This window comes from Sebastes umbrosus, chromosome 1, assembly GCF_015220745.1.
Source record: "Sebastes umbrosus isolate fSebUmb1 chromosome 1, fSebUmb1.pri, whole genome shotgun sequence".
Lineage (NCBI taxonomy): Eukaryota > Metazoa > Chordata > Actinopteri > Perciformes > Sebastidae > Sebastes > Sebastes umbrosus.
Window position 1 is genome coordinate 3,617,179 of NC_051269.1, and position 15,730 is coordinate 3,632,908.

At 42.4% G+C, this 15,730-nt stretch overlaps 2 non-coding genes and 1 pseudogene across 2 annotated transcripts; all 3 read right to left on the reverse strand.

Annotated features, from left to right (window-relative positions):
- Positions 1 to 1,413: 1,413 nt before the first annotated feature.
- On the reverse strand, positions 1,414 to 1,577 carry LOC119499207. Its single transcript, XR_005209342.1, has one exon. It is a non-coding gene; the product is annotated as a U1 spliceosomal RNA (small nuclear RNA).
- A 531-nt stretch (positions 1,578 to 2,108) lies between these two features.
- Positions 2,109 to 2,272, reverse strand: LOC119499285. Its single transcript, XR_005209365.1, has one exon. It is a non-coding gene; the product is annotated as a U1 spliceosomal RNA (small nuclear RNA).
- A 13,013-nt stretch (positions 2,273 to 15,285) lies between these two features.
- LOC119498797 lies at positions 15,286 to 15,414 on the reverse strand (annotated as a pseudogene).
- Positions 15,415 to 15,730: the final 316 nt, after the last annotated feature.

The following is a 15,730-nucleotide window of genomic DNA, read 5'->3' on the forward strand; positions in this document are numbered from 1 at the left end:
GCTTTAAAATAAACAATCATTTTAAAACATACCGAAGTCCCTTTGTGTAAAATTTATGTCTGTGAATTCCAGGGGAGTAACTTTTTTAGAGAGAGAGAGAGAGAGAGAGAGAGATTTAATATTAAAAGTTAAATAATTAATTATAAAAGTTAAATAATTCTTAAATCTTAATTACTTACCAGGAAACAGAGGGATTGGAGTTTTTCTGGGGAGCAGAGAGGTCATTGTCTGTTCATGACCCATGCCAGAGTTTTGCTGTTTGTGCTGCATTTTCTTCGTGTCGGTTTATATTGTAGGTTTATATTGTATGAAGAGGCTCGTTGGTGTGAGAGTATTTCAAGACAAACAACTAGACTTTTTTTTTTTTTTTTTGAATAGGACACCCCTGTCATCTGTCAAAAACATTATCCGCAGTTTAAAGACATTATCCGCAGTTCTGTCATTTAAACAACTATCCCTTAGTTAGGGCTAAAAGTACCAAAGGTCATGCCCCTTAGTTAGTGTTAAAAATACCAAAGGTTAATGTTTTTTCTCCCATCACATGGTCCCAGCTCATTGGTTTTCTCAAAAAAAAAGAGTTCACACCCCAGTCATCTGTTAAAGACATTATCTGCAGTTCTGTCATTTAAAGAACTAAACAACTGCCCCTTAGTTAGTGCTAAAAGTAGCCCTTAGTTAGTACTAAAAGTACCAAAGGTCAATGTTTTTCTCCCATCACATGGTCCCAGCTCATTGGTTTCTCAAAAAAAAAGAGTTCACACCCCAGTCATCTGTTAAAGACATTATCCGCAGTTCTGTCATTTAAAGAACAAAGCAACACCACTGCAGACCTATACAGCTGTCCCCTTAATTTAATTTTAAAGGGGCAAAAAGTTAAAGGCAATCAAAGTCAAAGTCATCGGATTAAAAAAGTGCACACTCCTCCTCTCATTTTTTTAAATCCGCCGGAGGCGGGGGGAAATACGCCTACCATGACGTAGCGTGGGAAAAAAGGGGGGTGGGCGTGGTTTCCGGTATGAGGGGGGATACAGGAAGTCAATTCGTTCCGGAAATTCCACACAAGCAGGGGGGTGGGCGTGGTTTCCGGTATGAGGGGGGATACAGGAAGCCAATTCGTTCCGGAAGGGGGATACAGGAAGCCAATTCGTTCCGGAAATTCCAGACATTCCTGATTAGTCACACCTGTCAAAATGAGTTTGACATGAAGTGTACCCCTATTCTCTCTCAGGTTCACAACGTACATCAGTCACTGCTGCACAGCAACACTGCCACTTTTCTGGACATACTGCAAAAGTATCAGAATGAACATTGCCGCAATCACACTGACTAGGAAGCTGGATATTAGCATGCTGCGCAACACATTTAAGTCCATCGCAGCCGAGGACTCCTTTCATTTAACTTGGACATAATGATCAGGGGAGAGCGCGAACGCAGTCCCCCACTAACAGAAATTATGCAGTTGAGATTCCCACATTTGGGGAATTCACAGGGGTCAGCACAACCGGAGTGCAATGGCTGAGCCTCGCCCTGGGTGAACAATATACTTGATCATTGTATCTCCCCTGCCAGGTAAGTATGAGTTGGATGAGTCAGAGACAGGGTGGTCATTCTCAGACACAGCACTCTGGCTGACAGTTGCAACAGCGCAAAATCCTAGAGTTCAGTGCCTTTAGCACTAGCTCACCTTGGCAAGCTGTTTCTGCCTCTAAGAAAGCAAACACAGCCCAGCAACCGCACAAAACCTTAAACCAAAGCATGCTAGCAATGGAAGAAGGTTTAGAATACATTTCTTCCACAAAGAAAGAGCAACCTCGGAGAGGAATACACACAAATGATTAGGTCCCATCCAAAAGACCACACCCACTTCTTGCTGTCATGGGGATCACGGGCAACTGGCATTGCTCAACACACAGCTTCACAGCGTACACCAGACACTGCTGCACAGCAACACAGCCAGTTTTCTGGACATACTGCAAAAGAATCCAAAGGCCTCAAAATGAACATTGCCACAATCACACTGACTAGGAAGCTGGATATTAGCATGCTGCGCAACACATTTAAGTCCATCGCAGCCGAGGACTCCTTTCATTTAACTTGGACATAATGATCAGGGGAGAGCGTGAACGCAGTCCCCCACTAACAGAAATTATGCAGTTGAGATTCCCACATTTGGGGAATTCACAGGGGTCAGCACAACCGGAGTGCAATGGCTGAGCCTCGCCCTGGGTGAACAACATACTTGATCATTGTATCTCCCCTGCCAGTGTCGTATCTTTCCTGCGACAGTGCTGTTGAAGTGATGAGGAAGGATGCTCCGCGGACACTGTTCTTGCTGGTATAATAGAGTTTATTACAAACAAGCAACAAATGTCATAACGAACGTCTAGAACGTCCGGAGGTCTCAAGTCAAATCTGAAAGTCCTGCACTTCGGGGCTCTCGCGCCTCCTTATAATGTGTTCATGTCATGTAACATCTGAGCTGAGCGCATGACCATGTATGGCTCCTTTGTCCTATATGTTTATCTTTCAGCCCCTGGACATATTGCATGACCCTGTATGGATCCCTTGTCCTACATGTTATCTTTCAGCCCCCGGTCATATCATATGATCATATGTCTCCACGCATGCTTCTTACTCATAAGTTTACAATTAGGGGTCTCACTGTTTTGTGCAAGACTTGAAAATATACCACATATTCCCCCCTTCGAGACTTACACAAAGTCTCGAAAAAATAAAAGAAGAGACATACAGGTGTATTAACATGACACATTTAACAACCCGCCCCTTTTACCATTGAAACAACTGTATGGAGTATAAAAGTGAGAGTGAAAAACCTGTCAGGCAGCTAATCTTTCTTGAAATATCCATTAAACAATGCAGACAGGAAAATTCTCTCACGGTCCCTCTGCCAAGGCGACCATACGTAGTACTTCATATTACTGAAATGAGGAAATTTAACAATTTGTGTGTGGAAATGACTTAAGCAAATACATATGGAACTCTCAGCAAATCAAAACAAAACAATGTCCAAAGTCAGGCTGGTCGACCCATCGCACCTTTCTATGGACCTTTTTCCTGCCTACCCCACTGTCCCTAAACATCGAGAAAAAGAAAACATCTGAGGTCCCATTATATTTAGAAACCATCATTTGCCAAGCATGTAATACACAAAAAAGACAATTCATTTTTAAGAATACTAATGTAACATCTAAGAGAAGACATAAGACTGTATAACGCTGCAGTTTCTCAGCAGCCTTGACTCCGGTGTAGTATCGATGACGTCTTGACTCGGGATGTTGTATCGCCAGTCCATTAATCATATTGTTCATTTTGTTGCCATACCCCCCTTTTGAGACTAAACAAAGTCTCGAAATAGCAAAACAAAATCAACACTACAAACTACGCAAGCAAAAACAGAGGTAAATAATAGGATTATAATCATATGACATATTTAAAATGGATATTCCTCCACCAATTCGATCTTTATCGCGTCATCCTCATCCACGTCCGTGACAGCTTCGTGTAATAATGGCATCAGCGTTTGATCGCCAATCATGTACTCTGGTGTCTGATCAGAGTCAACAAAGTTATTATCTATGTTTAAAATAGTCCTCTGAGCTGTCATAGATGACTCTACATACTTCTCTTCTATCCTCTGTTCTCTAACTTCAACAATGTCATTACTGCTGTTCACGCTAGGCTCTATTTTTGACATTTGCTTCTGGGTTACATTAATCACATCCTTAAAGGTCCAAGATGTCATATTAGATGTCTGCGTTGTATTTACAAATGTCGTAGATGCCACGGATGTCGTCGCTGTTGTAGCATTCATCCCCTTTGAAGCCATAACTAGAGTAGTAGCCTGAGTAGGTGTATGAACATTCTTAGTTGTTTCCGGAACTAACGTAACAAGCTTTATCTGTGTACTAATCACTTTTGGAGTGGTTACTGTAGTAAATTGTTTCTGAACTTCTTTAGTACTCATAGACGTTCCAAGATGTCTCAACTCTTTTATCAGGAGTGACACTCTACGAGTCACACGACCTTTGATCCAATAATTTTGATATGGAACAAATTTAAACTCCGGTTCTTCATAAGAACACATGTATTCTCCTTCGTCTTCCCGAGTAACGTTACGCAGGACAAGGGAACAATCATCTTTAATTTTCATCCATCTAACCTCATTAAACAGAATATACTTCCTCTGATCACGAGGCACAATGTCATCTTCAGGTCTTGTCAACAACAAATCTTCACCACGACTATTTTCCCATTTGGGAAGCAAGTTACCTCCATTATTCCATCTCCCACATTGACAAGGAAGGTAAACTGTTCCTCCTAACTTAGCTCTGATCACAGTACTCAAAGGAGGTGACGTTATAGATATCACCTGAGGCGCCTTTGTAGTTACATGTGATGCATTTATACTTTCAGTAGCTTTTGCCATTGAAGGAGTAGATTTCTCTTCCATTTGTCCAGCTTTCGTCTGGAGAGTTGATGTCATCGTTGTCAATTCTCTTGTTTCCCCAACCTCTTGGGAGTCTATACTCTTATTCCCCCCTAGTATCACTAGAGACACCACGCGAACTCCAAATCCTAACTCGGACCGCTCACTTCCATTATGTCGATCGTAAAAAGAACACCTGTAATCACCTTGATCTTCCTTTTGAGGCTTATATACATAGAGACTACAGTCTCCCTCAACCTTCACTCTCCTTTTGTCATTAATTAATGTATATTTCCCTAATGGTACTGTCTCTGACAGATCTAGGATCTTACCATGGCTGTCTTTCCACTGAACTCTGAGTTTCCCTTTACCACTATTTTCTTCTGTACACTGACATGGAAGCCGAACTGACTTTCCCAAGGTTACTTCAACCCTGGTTCTAATAACGGTCTGGTTTGACTCTTCTCCTAACTGGTCTCGGGCTCCTTGGTCTAACTGGATCCCTGGGTTGTCCTGCAGCGGAGTCACCGCCCTTTGATATCTCTGGCGCTTTGCAGGCAACTGAAATAGGTCCTGCTGGGTCTGGGACATGTTGAAAGACAATGTCTCTAAATCTTTTTTCCTGTCCATCAACTGCCGAGTCATTTCTGGCATCATCAGGAATGTGTACAGAAACATCAACATTGTCCACAACCTGGGTGATCTCTCCTTCTGAATTCTGACTCTGGGGATTTTCATGCATCCGCCCTTCGGCTGCATGTTCTCCCTTATTTTGTTCCACAGAGTCATCTCGACTCTGTGAGGGTTGTACCTCTTCTCTGGGTGCTTTAACACAGTGTGATAAATGATACCATGTGGGAGACCCCTTAACCTGGACCGCGGTTCCAGTACTGCGAACCACTTCAAACGGTCCCTCACGGCGTTCGTTATACCACTTCCGTCTAAACACCTTCACGAACACCTGGTCTCCAGGTTGCACTGTGATCCTTTTTTGCTCATCGAGCTTCTCCTGCACCTCCTCCTTAGTTTGCCTGTCAGACACATATGTGGATATTCTTTTATGTAGATTAACCATGTATGTAACATACGTTTGCATTTCATCTTCTAAAAGGGCCAAACTTGGACCTTTCCCACTTGTCCGCAGACAAGGCGTTGGCATCAGTCTTCCTGTAACCAACTCATGAGGTGTCATATGTAAATCGCGGAGCTCACTAGAGCGACATACCATTAACGCCAATGGAAGTGCTGCTATCCAATTTAACCCCGTGTGCTGGCATATTTTGACAATACGGTTTTTCAGAACACCATTCATTCTTTCGCAAATTCCTTGACTTTGTGGTCTATATACTGCCCCAAGACGCTGTTTAATTCCTAGTTTTTGCAAAATCAATTTCACCGTCTTATCCACAAACTCTTTCCCATTGTCTGAGGATATTCGATCTGGAAGTCCCCACCTGCTTATGACCTCTCTACATAAGAACTTAGCAACCGATTGAGCATCTTTTCGTTTTGTTGGACAAGCCTCAGGCCATCGTGAAAATCTGTCCACCACGACTAGCATATACCTTTTCCCTTCAATTGGTTTTATCATGTCAACATAGTCCACAACTAGTTCACGCATAGGACCCCTTGGAGTTGGGATGTGGCCCGGAGGAACCGTCACTCCCCTCCGAACATTGTTTTTCAGACAGATAGTACACCTGCCTATGACATAATCAATCTGTTCAAGCAAACATGGTGCCCAAAAACCATACTCTTTTGTAATCTTTCTCTTAACTTCCCCCCTTGCAACGTGAGCTAAGCCATGCGCCTCCTGAATCATCAGACCCAACAGGTCTGGAGGTGATAGTATCAGCCCCTCATGATTTCTCCAAAGTCCAGTAGAATCTCGGGTGGCACCTCGGTCTAGCCACAACTGTTTGTCCATTTCAGGAGCAGCTTCCTGCATTAAAATCACATCTTTGAGTGTAATTTTGTCTTCCAAGTTCACTTCATGCGTGACGAGAAGAACTTTGCCCAATTTATCTGCTCCAGTGACTGCTTTTGCAGCTTCATCAGCCGCTCTATTCCCTTGTGAAACCCTTGACGCATCCCTCTTATGTGCGGTACATTTAGCTATTGCTATTTCTTTAGGCTTCATCATAGCATGCAACAATTTCATGATCTGGGCGTGATGCTGTATCGGCGAACCATCCGTTTTCTTAAACCCTCGGTTCTTCCACACTGCTCCAAACAAGTGGCACACGTTATGTGCATATGCAGAGTCGGTATATATCGTCACTCGCTTCCCTTCTGCCAGCAGACACGCTTCAGTTAGCCCCACCAGCTCAGCAAGTTGTGCAGATGCAGGCTGTGGTATCTCTTCAGCCTTCTCAACTGCAAATCCAGTTCCTTGGGCTTTTACTATTGCATAGCCGGCCCTTAATTTATCGCCCACACGATAGCAAGACCCATCAGTCCAATACTCTAGGTCCACCACATGCAATGGGAGAGCTTGTAAATCTGATCTAAGCCTCGAGTATTTCTCTGCTTCTTGAACACAATCGTGTGGCTCACCGTCTTCTGGAGTTGGCAAATTCTCCGCTGGATTTACCGTAACACACCTTGCTAGGGTAACATCTTCCTGCTCTAAGAGCCTATGATAGTCTCTAAGCCTAGACAGGGTCAAGGTGTTCTTACCATAGTTCAAAAGATTTCTGAGACTATGATGTGTAAGAATTGTCACTGGATAACCCATTGTTACAGATGATGCCTTATTGTACATTAGAGAAACTCCCACCATAGCTCTGTAACACAGTGGTAACCCTAACTCTACTTCTGAATAAGCCGTAGAGTAGTACGAAATAGGTTGAGGACTCGTCCCCGTACCCGTTGGTTGACAAAGAACTGCACATGCATATTTACCCCCAATAGAAGTAGATACATATAACACAAAATTCTTAGAGTAGTCTGGAATTGCTAGCGCCGGAGCCTCTTGCAACTTCTTCTTTGTCGTTTCAAATGCCACAAGGCCATCGTGTGTCCAGGACAGATTACAGTGTAGCTTAGCATTCCCAGTATCTTTGATCATAGCTCTCAAAGGCCCCGTCAAGCTAGCATAATCCTCAACCCATGCTGAGGAATATCCTGCAATACCAAGGAATGTCATCATCTCTCGGACTGTTCTGGGTTTTGGAGCCTTACGAATAGCCTCCACGTGACTATCAGAGATGCTTCTGCGTCCCTGCGTTATTGTTTGACCCAAGTAAATTACCTTCTCCTGACAATACTGCAGTTTCTTCAGAGAGGCCTTGTGACCCTTCTCTGCCAGTATTTGTAGCAATTTAATTGAGTCCTTATGACATGTCTCCTCATCTGGTGAACAAATGATGACGTCGTCCACATATTGAATTACATTGCTTTTTAGTACCTGCTCTATCCCCTCCAAATCGTCTTTCACTATTTTATTGAAAATGTGAGGACTATGTTTGAATCCTTGGGGCAGTCTCTCATACTCATAAGATTGTCCATTGTACGTGAACCCAAATAAACTTTGGCTTTCCCTACTAAGTGGAACACTGAAAAACGCACCACATAAATCTAACACTGTGAAATGTGTCGCTTTTGGCGGAAGTTGGGCTAGCAAAGTATGTGGATCCGGCACTTCTGCTGGAAAATCAACCACCACTTTATTGACCGCTCTTAAATCGTGTGTTAGGCGATATGAATCATCTGGCTTCTTTATCGGCAACAAAGGCGTGTTGCTCTGGGGATCCTGTGTTATCCTTAAAACCCCCGCCTTAAGAAGTCCTTCAATCTGTGGTTCAATCCTCGGATTGCCTCTTCACTCAGTGGATACTGGTTCTTCCAAGGTGGTTTGACTCCTGGTCGGAGTTCAACTCTTACTGGTTGAGCTGACTTCACAAGTCCAATATCCGTACTATGCCGAGCCCACAAACATTCTGGAACTTGTTGTAGCATCTCTTCTCTCATTGAGTCTGAGTTCATCTTAGCACTGCAGATGGATTCATGTGTCATTCGCACAGTTTGTGGCTGTCCTATTCCTTGAGCCGAGATCATAATCTTAATGAATCTCTGATCCTCACTCTTCCAGATGGCAAGATTTTCTGTTACTGGTGTAAAAACAGCTTCTTCTGCCTCCGCCATCATTTCTCCCACTTGCTTCGGTGTATGTTCTTCACGCACCCACAAAGTCACATGTGGCACACTCTTCTCGATATCAAACTCTTTTTCCAAATAGTCATTTATGTGTATCTTCATAGCTGCTCCTTGTGGTCCCAAAATTATACAGCCTGAATTTAGTTGCACTTGTTTTGGTTGTCGACTCAACCATTCTTCTGCGTTTATTTGAGCATCATCATTGAAATACTTGAGCGTGCAGTGAAATGGATACTCTGGAAGCTTCGCGTCGGGCATATTTACGATGATAAACTTTTCCCACAACCTAACTGGCTCAAAAAAATCTTCATTAAGATTTCCGATCCACCATACTGCAGAAGCTCCAGTCTCTGTTGTCATCAATGATTGGTGAACCCTCTCGTTTGGCATTTCAACCTGACAGCCGTCTGGTTTACACTTTATTGTACACCCCAATTTACACATAGCATCTCTTCCCAAAAGTGCAATAGGTGTATGTTTTGATACCAATATGGGTAACGTAATCTTCTTCCTTTTATAGCTGAGCTCAATTGGTTTAGTGAGAGGAACTAGCTGTTTCACTCCCTCGAACCCGATTGTCCGAATCAACTGATCAGACATGGGGAGATGTATAGCATCTTCAGGCCGAATACAGGTAAAAGCAGCTCCGCTGTCCGCCATCACTTCCACTGGACGATTATTTACTTTCACCTCTATTGTTGGATCTTTCTCCGGCCCTGATACTACCAGCTGACATTCCCCTCTCGAGTCTTCCGGGCACCCCTAGTAACTAGGTTCCGGGCCCCTGTAAGGGTTCACCGGTCCTCTGGGTGACCTTGATTGGCCCCTGAATCCTCCTCTGAATCCTCCTCTGAATCCTCCTCTGAAGTTTCCTCCTCTGAAGTTTCCTCCGGACCGGTTGCACTCGCGAGCAAAATGGCCTTGTTGTCCACAAGTATAACATTCGTTTGATTGCTGTTGAAAGTTTGGATTAAACCTTCCTCCTCTTCCGAAATTTCTTTGATCTCTTCCTCTCCAGGGCTGCGCTTGATCAAAAGCTGGCTGTGGGTAGGATACAACTGGAACCACCGGCGGTGGCTGGAACGATTGGAGCTGAACCTGGTTCGGCTGTGGTTGTGGTACTAGTTGATTTAGTGGAGCCTGATTCTGCATAACCAGAGCCTGCTTCTTCTCCATCCTCTTGTTATCCATCAGTTGTATTTGATTAAGTTTCCTGAGGGTTTCTTGGTCCTGGTCTTTTTGATCATGTTCCTTTTTCCTATACAGCTCCACTTGGTGGGCTATATGATCCGTATAAACACCCTTTGCCATGCTTCCAAGACCAACCACCTCTGCCAATTTGCTTCTCACTGGCAGGGGCAACCCCTTCTGTATTCTTGTTCGCAAAATTGACTGTTCCATTTGATTCAAATTCGGGTCATTTCCTGTGACATTTCTCCACACTTGGTGAACTCTCGACACATAGGCCCTCGGGTTTTCCTCTTGTCCCAGTGGTTCAATAAAAATATTGTCAGGATGTACATTTGTCGGAAATGTTTCTTTCAGCGCCCTGCACACTTGGCCTCTACTTGCAGCAAACAGCTCTGAATCATTCGCAGCAGTTCCCACATATCGATTAAGTCCAGCTTTCTGTAGAATCTCTCCCATAGCGTGAACTCCAATGAGGTTGGCCAAGAGTCTCTTGATATCTCCCATGGCCGGTTGCTCTCCCACTATGATCTCTTCCAACTTCGAAATCCAAGGATGTGCTCCATCTTGAAGAGTAGGTAACTTTTCAAGTATGTTTGACATATCTGTACTCTGCCAAGGCTTATACTCCAAATTCCGTCCTCGGATGACCACTGGAATCATCTTTTTGGGATTCGCCTGTTTTCTAGAGCGAACTCTAGTTGTCGTGGCAGATTGTTCGGAGTTTTCATTCTCTAACTCTTCCTTCCGAAACCGCAATTCCTCTAGCTGGTACTCTAGTTCTCTTAGTTCTTCTGGACTATCAGTTTTTTGTCGTTCGCGGCGGCATCGGTCTATGCCTATTTCGATCTTTCTTAAAGTCTTCCGGGTTTCCTCTTCATGGCTCTCTTCATCCTCACTGTCATCAGAGATAACATTTCCTCTTATTTCCGCTCTTGCCAACATCCGCCTGACTGCAGGGTCATATCCTCCCCTGCTCCCTTCCTGATCGCTTTGGTCGCTCTCGTTTCCATGGTCCGGCTTTTGTCTCCCAGACCCAAACCTTGTTTTATTCTTACTTTTGGATCTTGGATACATCGTTATAGTTGTCTCCGCTCGTCCTGTTTCTATTATTCTGTCCTCCTCGTTTCTGATACGGTAGTCACCCTCCTGACTGATCACCGGGATCTGAGGATAGATTTTCTTAGACTTCGTCCCTATCTCATAAGGTGGTGGTCCCTTCACCGGGTTCATATGTGAGAACAATGAAGTGGTGTCTTTCCTCAGTTTTTCTGTTTGTTCTGTATTTTGTTTTATTTCTTCTGGAACTTTATCCCTCTTATCGTTTGCAGCTTTGATCAGTTTCTGTCCCTCATCTTCAAACAACTGGAGAATGCCAAGCTCCACTTGCCTCTTCTCCTTGCGTTTTCTCCCCTTTTTTCCTTTCTTTTGCTCTGCCTTGTATGTGGATACAAGTACCAGCATTATTTTAATTACATCTGGGTTAAGAGTCCCCTCCATTGGCCATGGTTGGTCAATTTCAGGCCAGCGTTTGTGCCATTTTTCCGATATTTTTGCAATGTTTGCGATGCCCCTAATTAAAGGATTATTCTTCTGTACTATCTCAACAGGAGTGATTACTTTTGGATTTTTAGTGTTCTTTTTTCCCATTATAACGGCTTCCTTATGTTCCGTTATTGTACTTTAAGAAGTAATTTTTAAAATTAAAACTACTCAAAGCTATTTAGATTACTTCCCCCCTTTTTTTTTTTTTTTTTTAACCCAATTACCCAATTAATCAATTAACCAATTATCCAATTATCCAATTAATCAATTAACCAATTATCCAATTAACCAATCAACCAATCAACCAATCCACCAATCAACAAATTATCCAATTATTCAATTAATCAATTAACCAATTATCCAATTAACCAATCAACCAATCAACCAATCCACCAATCAACAAATTATCCAATTATCCAATTAATCAACTCAAATCGTCAAACAGTCACCACATTGAATGTCCACCACATCACAGATCAGACAAACCACGCGCAATAACATAAATGAACATCTGCAATTGTCAGCAGAGGTTAGACTAAACAATCAGATGCCATTAATTAATCAAATGCATTAACTGATCAATCGGTTGCCAAGTTTTCTATTTATTCATTTATTTATTTCTCCTAACTGCCTAGAGCATGTACTCTTTCATGTGTATAGGAGCAGGTCAGTATTCTCTTATGGTTTATAAATGAAAGCAGGTTTATATGTATACCATCAATATTGCTTACGACTGAGAACATATACAAATATGGAAATGCAGGTTTTGTTTTTTGTTAAAGAGTCTGTGGATAAATTTGTACCGGCCTTTAGTAGATTAAAACGGAAGCCTCCCCTTGGACGTCAGCAAGCCACACTCCGTAATGTGCCGGCCCGCTCAATTCTCATTCACCATAAATGACATAACAGACAAGAAACAGGCAATGATTTAGTTTCTTGTGAACCCATTAGGTCCCTTTAACAGCATCATAAATTTTATTCCTAACTTAAACCCCTACCTAAACATTAAAGCACTTAGTGAACCCCACTGAACCAAACAGTTCAAACGGCAAAGGAATTCTCTGTATCTCCCAAGAAAGGGTCACCGAACGCCTTCATACTCCCATATTCCACCTCCTCTAGGGAATTTTGAGACGAGTGAGGGGGGGGCCCCAAACGCTACCCTTCTTAAACGAAGTTCATTGTGCATTTAACAGTTTATTTATTATATTACGTCCCTTTTAAGAAGAGCTCATGTTTTATTCAAAAAGGGGGAAATGCCCAAAATAAATTCTTGCACTCCCCTTAATATATAGTTTATTAGTATCTGTTACTCTTTCTGGGAATGTGGGCTTTTATTAGCAGAGTTTAGTTAGATTTTATTTCAACTTTCTCTGAGAAAGGTCACCACGGTAACCGATCTTATTATTATATATGTATTTATCTTAGTATCTATTAGGGTTTTTTTATTTATTATTATTATTATTATTATTATTTCTATTCTTTCCCGAGTGTCATACGGGTACTACAGTTACACAACTCCACTTTATTTGTCCTGGTTTATAGTTATTTATCTTATGTGTATGCGTTTATCGTAACCAGGCTCATTTCAGTGGCTCATCATTTCATTCTTTTTACTGTATCTCCCGGAAATCCCTCTTTTGCAGAGAAAACAAGCGTCCACTCCTACCGGCCGTGTCATCACGCCCAACGGCGTGAGTGACAACAGTGATCCAGAGAGGGTGCGCTTCGATCTCTGATCCAGAGAAATTCCCACAATCAACAGCTTATGTTTCCCCCACAGAATATACTACGCCCGCCGTGTAATTAGTTTTCTATTTCTGCAGTCACCGGGTGGATCAGTCTGCTCAATTTTTATTTTCTAACTCGTTCAATTCATTAGTCTTCTAACAGAAGCTCATGGTTTATACAATACATCGGGCCACGTATCTATTCTTACAAATTATTAAATGTCCTGTTCTCAAATCACCACCTATATATGGTTATTCAATTATAATGTGTTCTTTCTTTCTTTTATCTTTAACACACCTATTCTCTTCCTATGCATTTTATAGCACACATCTGGAACACATCAGCAGTTAAATATCACACACACACATTCAGCACTCCTACACACACACATCCTCCCCAGCTTCTTCTCATCCCAAAGTAAACACACACACACATTCTCTTCACCAATTTTAGATATCTTCATTCATACAGCATGCTTTCTGCCGCTATTTCCTTACTTTTTCTCATAAAATTTATGCTACCTTTGAAGTGTAAATATTCGATGAGAGGCTGCTTCAGACACCGTTCGTCAACAAATGTCAGAGTGGTAACGGTCAATCGAATTGTGATTCTACACTCTCCAGTTATTAAACTGACCATAAGATGTTGTTCCAGGTTTTAATCGGCCCGTACTACAATGCTCCTACACTTGAGGGCTACTAACCTATCCGATTTGCGGCTGTCATATGATCATTTCCTTTATTTCCTTTATTTCCTTATCTCTCTCTTAACACTCTTTACATTTATTTATTCAAATTACCTGGATCCAGGTTTCCCAATTTTGTCTTTCTAACTTGATTCCAGACTATGTCAGAGCCATCGTTTACGCAGTGACTAATATGCATGTGTCTTACCGTTAAGAAGTTGAGGGCCCCTCTTCATTAATCTTGCACGATACTATTTAGCACACCTTATCGTTACCATGAAGCTATTCTAAACTATTCCTTGTATTTCTCATACTTCTTTTCTTCACTTTATATCTTTTCTCTATTCATTCCCCCTTTTTCATTAAATTTAGCACGGAGCCTCACTTTAAACATCAAATCAACAGGACATGTCCATAACAAGAAGGTTCTTAATTTACGGTGTGGCCAAACAACTCACATAACAGCCCCAATTTATGACCAGCATTCAATCGAGTGCGCTCACCGTCTGTGAAGTTGTAGCAGTAAACCGCTGAGGCCACCTCCGATCCTGTTCGTGACGCCAAAGTTTGTCGTATCTTTCCTGCGACAGTGCTGTTGAAGTGATGAGGAAGGATGCTCCGCGGACACTGTTCTTGCTGGTATAATAGAGTTTATTACAAACAAGCAACAAATGTCATAACGAACGTCTAGAACGTCCGGAGGTCTCAAGTCAAATCTGAAAGTCCTGCACTTCGGGGCTCTCGCGCCTCCTTATAATGTGTTCATGTCATGTAACATCTGAGCTGAGCGCATGACCATGTATGGCTCCTTTGTCCTATATGTTTATCTTTCAGCCCCTGGACATATTGCATGACCCTGTATGGATCCCTTGTCCTACATGTTATCTTTCAGCCCCCGGTCATATCATATGATCATATGTCTCCACGCATGCTTCTTACTCATAAGTTTACAATTAGGGGTCTCACTGTTTTGTGCAAGACTTGAAAATATACCACACCAGGTAAGTATGAGTTGGATGCGTCAGAGACAGGGTGGTCATTCTCAGACACAGCACTCTGGCTGACAGTTCCAACAGCGCAAAATCCTAGAGTTCAGTGCCTTTAGCACTAGCTCACCTTGGCAAGCATCTAAGAAAGCAAACACAGCCCAGCAACCGCACAAAACCTTAAACCAAAGCATGCTAGCAATGGAAGAAGGTTTAGAATACATTTCTTCCACAAAGAAAGAGCAACCTCGGAGAGGAGTACACACAAATGATTTGGTCCCATCCAAAAGACCACACCCACTTCTTGCTGTCATGGGGATCACGGGCAACTGGCATTGCTCAACACACAGCTTCACAGCGTACACCAGACACTGCTGCACAGCAACACAGCCAGTTTTCTGGACATACTGCAAAAGAATCCAAAGGCCTCAAAATGAACATTGCCACAATCACGCTGACTGGGAAGCTGGATATTAGCATGCTGCGCAGCACCTTTAAGTCCATCGCAGCCGATGACTCCTTTCATTTAACTTGGACATAATGATCAAGGGAGAGCGCGAATGCAGTCCCCCACTAATTATGCAGTTGAGATTCCCACATTTGGGGAATTCACAGGAGTCAGCACAACCGCAGTGCAATGGCTGAGCCTCGCCCTGGGTGAACAACATAAGAATTTAATAAATTTAGTTTTCCATATACCATTTCGAATATTCATACATATCGTTTAATGTATTACAGTGATGTCATCGTCCTTTGATGTGATGTCATCGTCCTTTGATGTTGTCACACATTCTGAAAAATTTGGCTAGTTTAGGGTTGACACTTGAAGCGTGTTACTACAATACACTCACAGTTGACAATCTCTACTCAGTTGGTTATTTGTTACATACATCTTTTTTTCTTCAAAATAATGCTTCTTTTCAAGAATGTGGTTGGTATTAATCTGTATTTGTTTTTATCTTTAAAAAAAAATGATTGTCATAAAATACT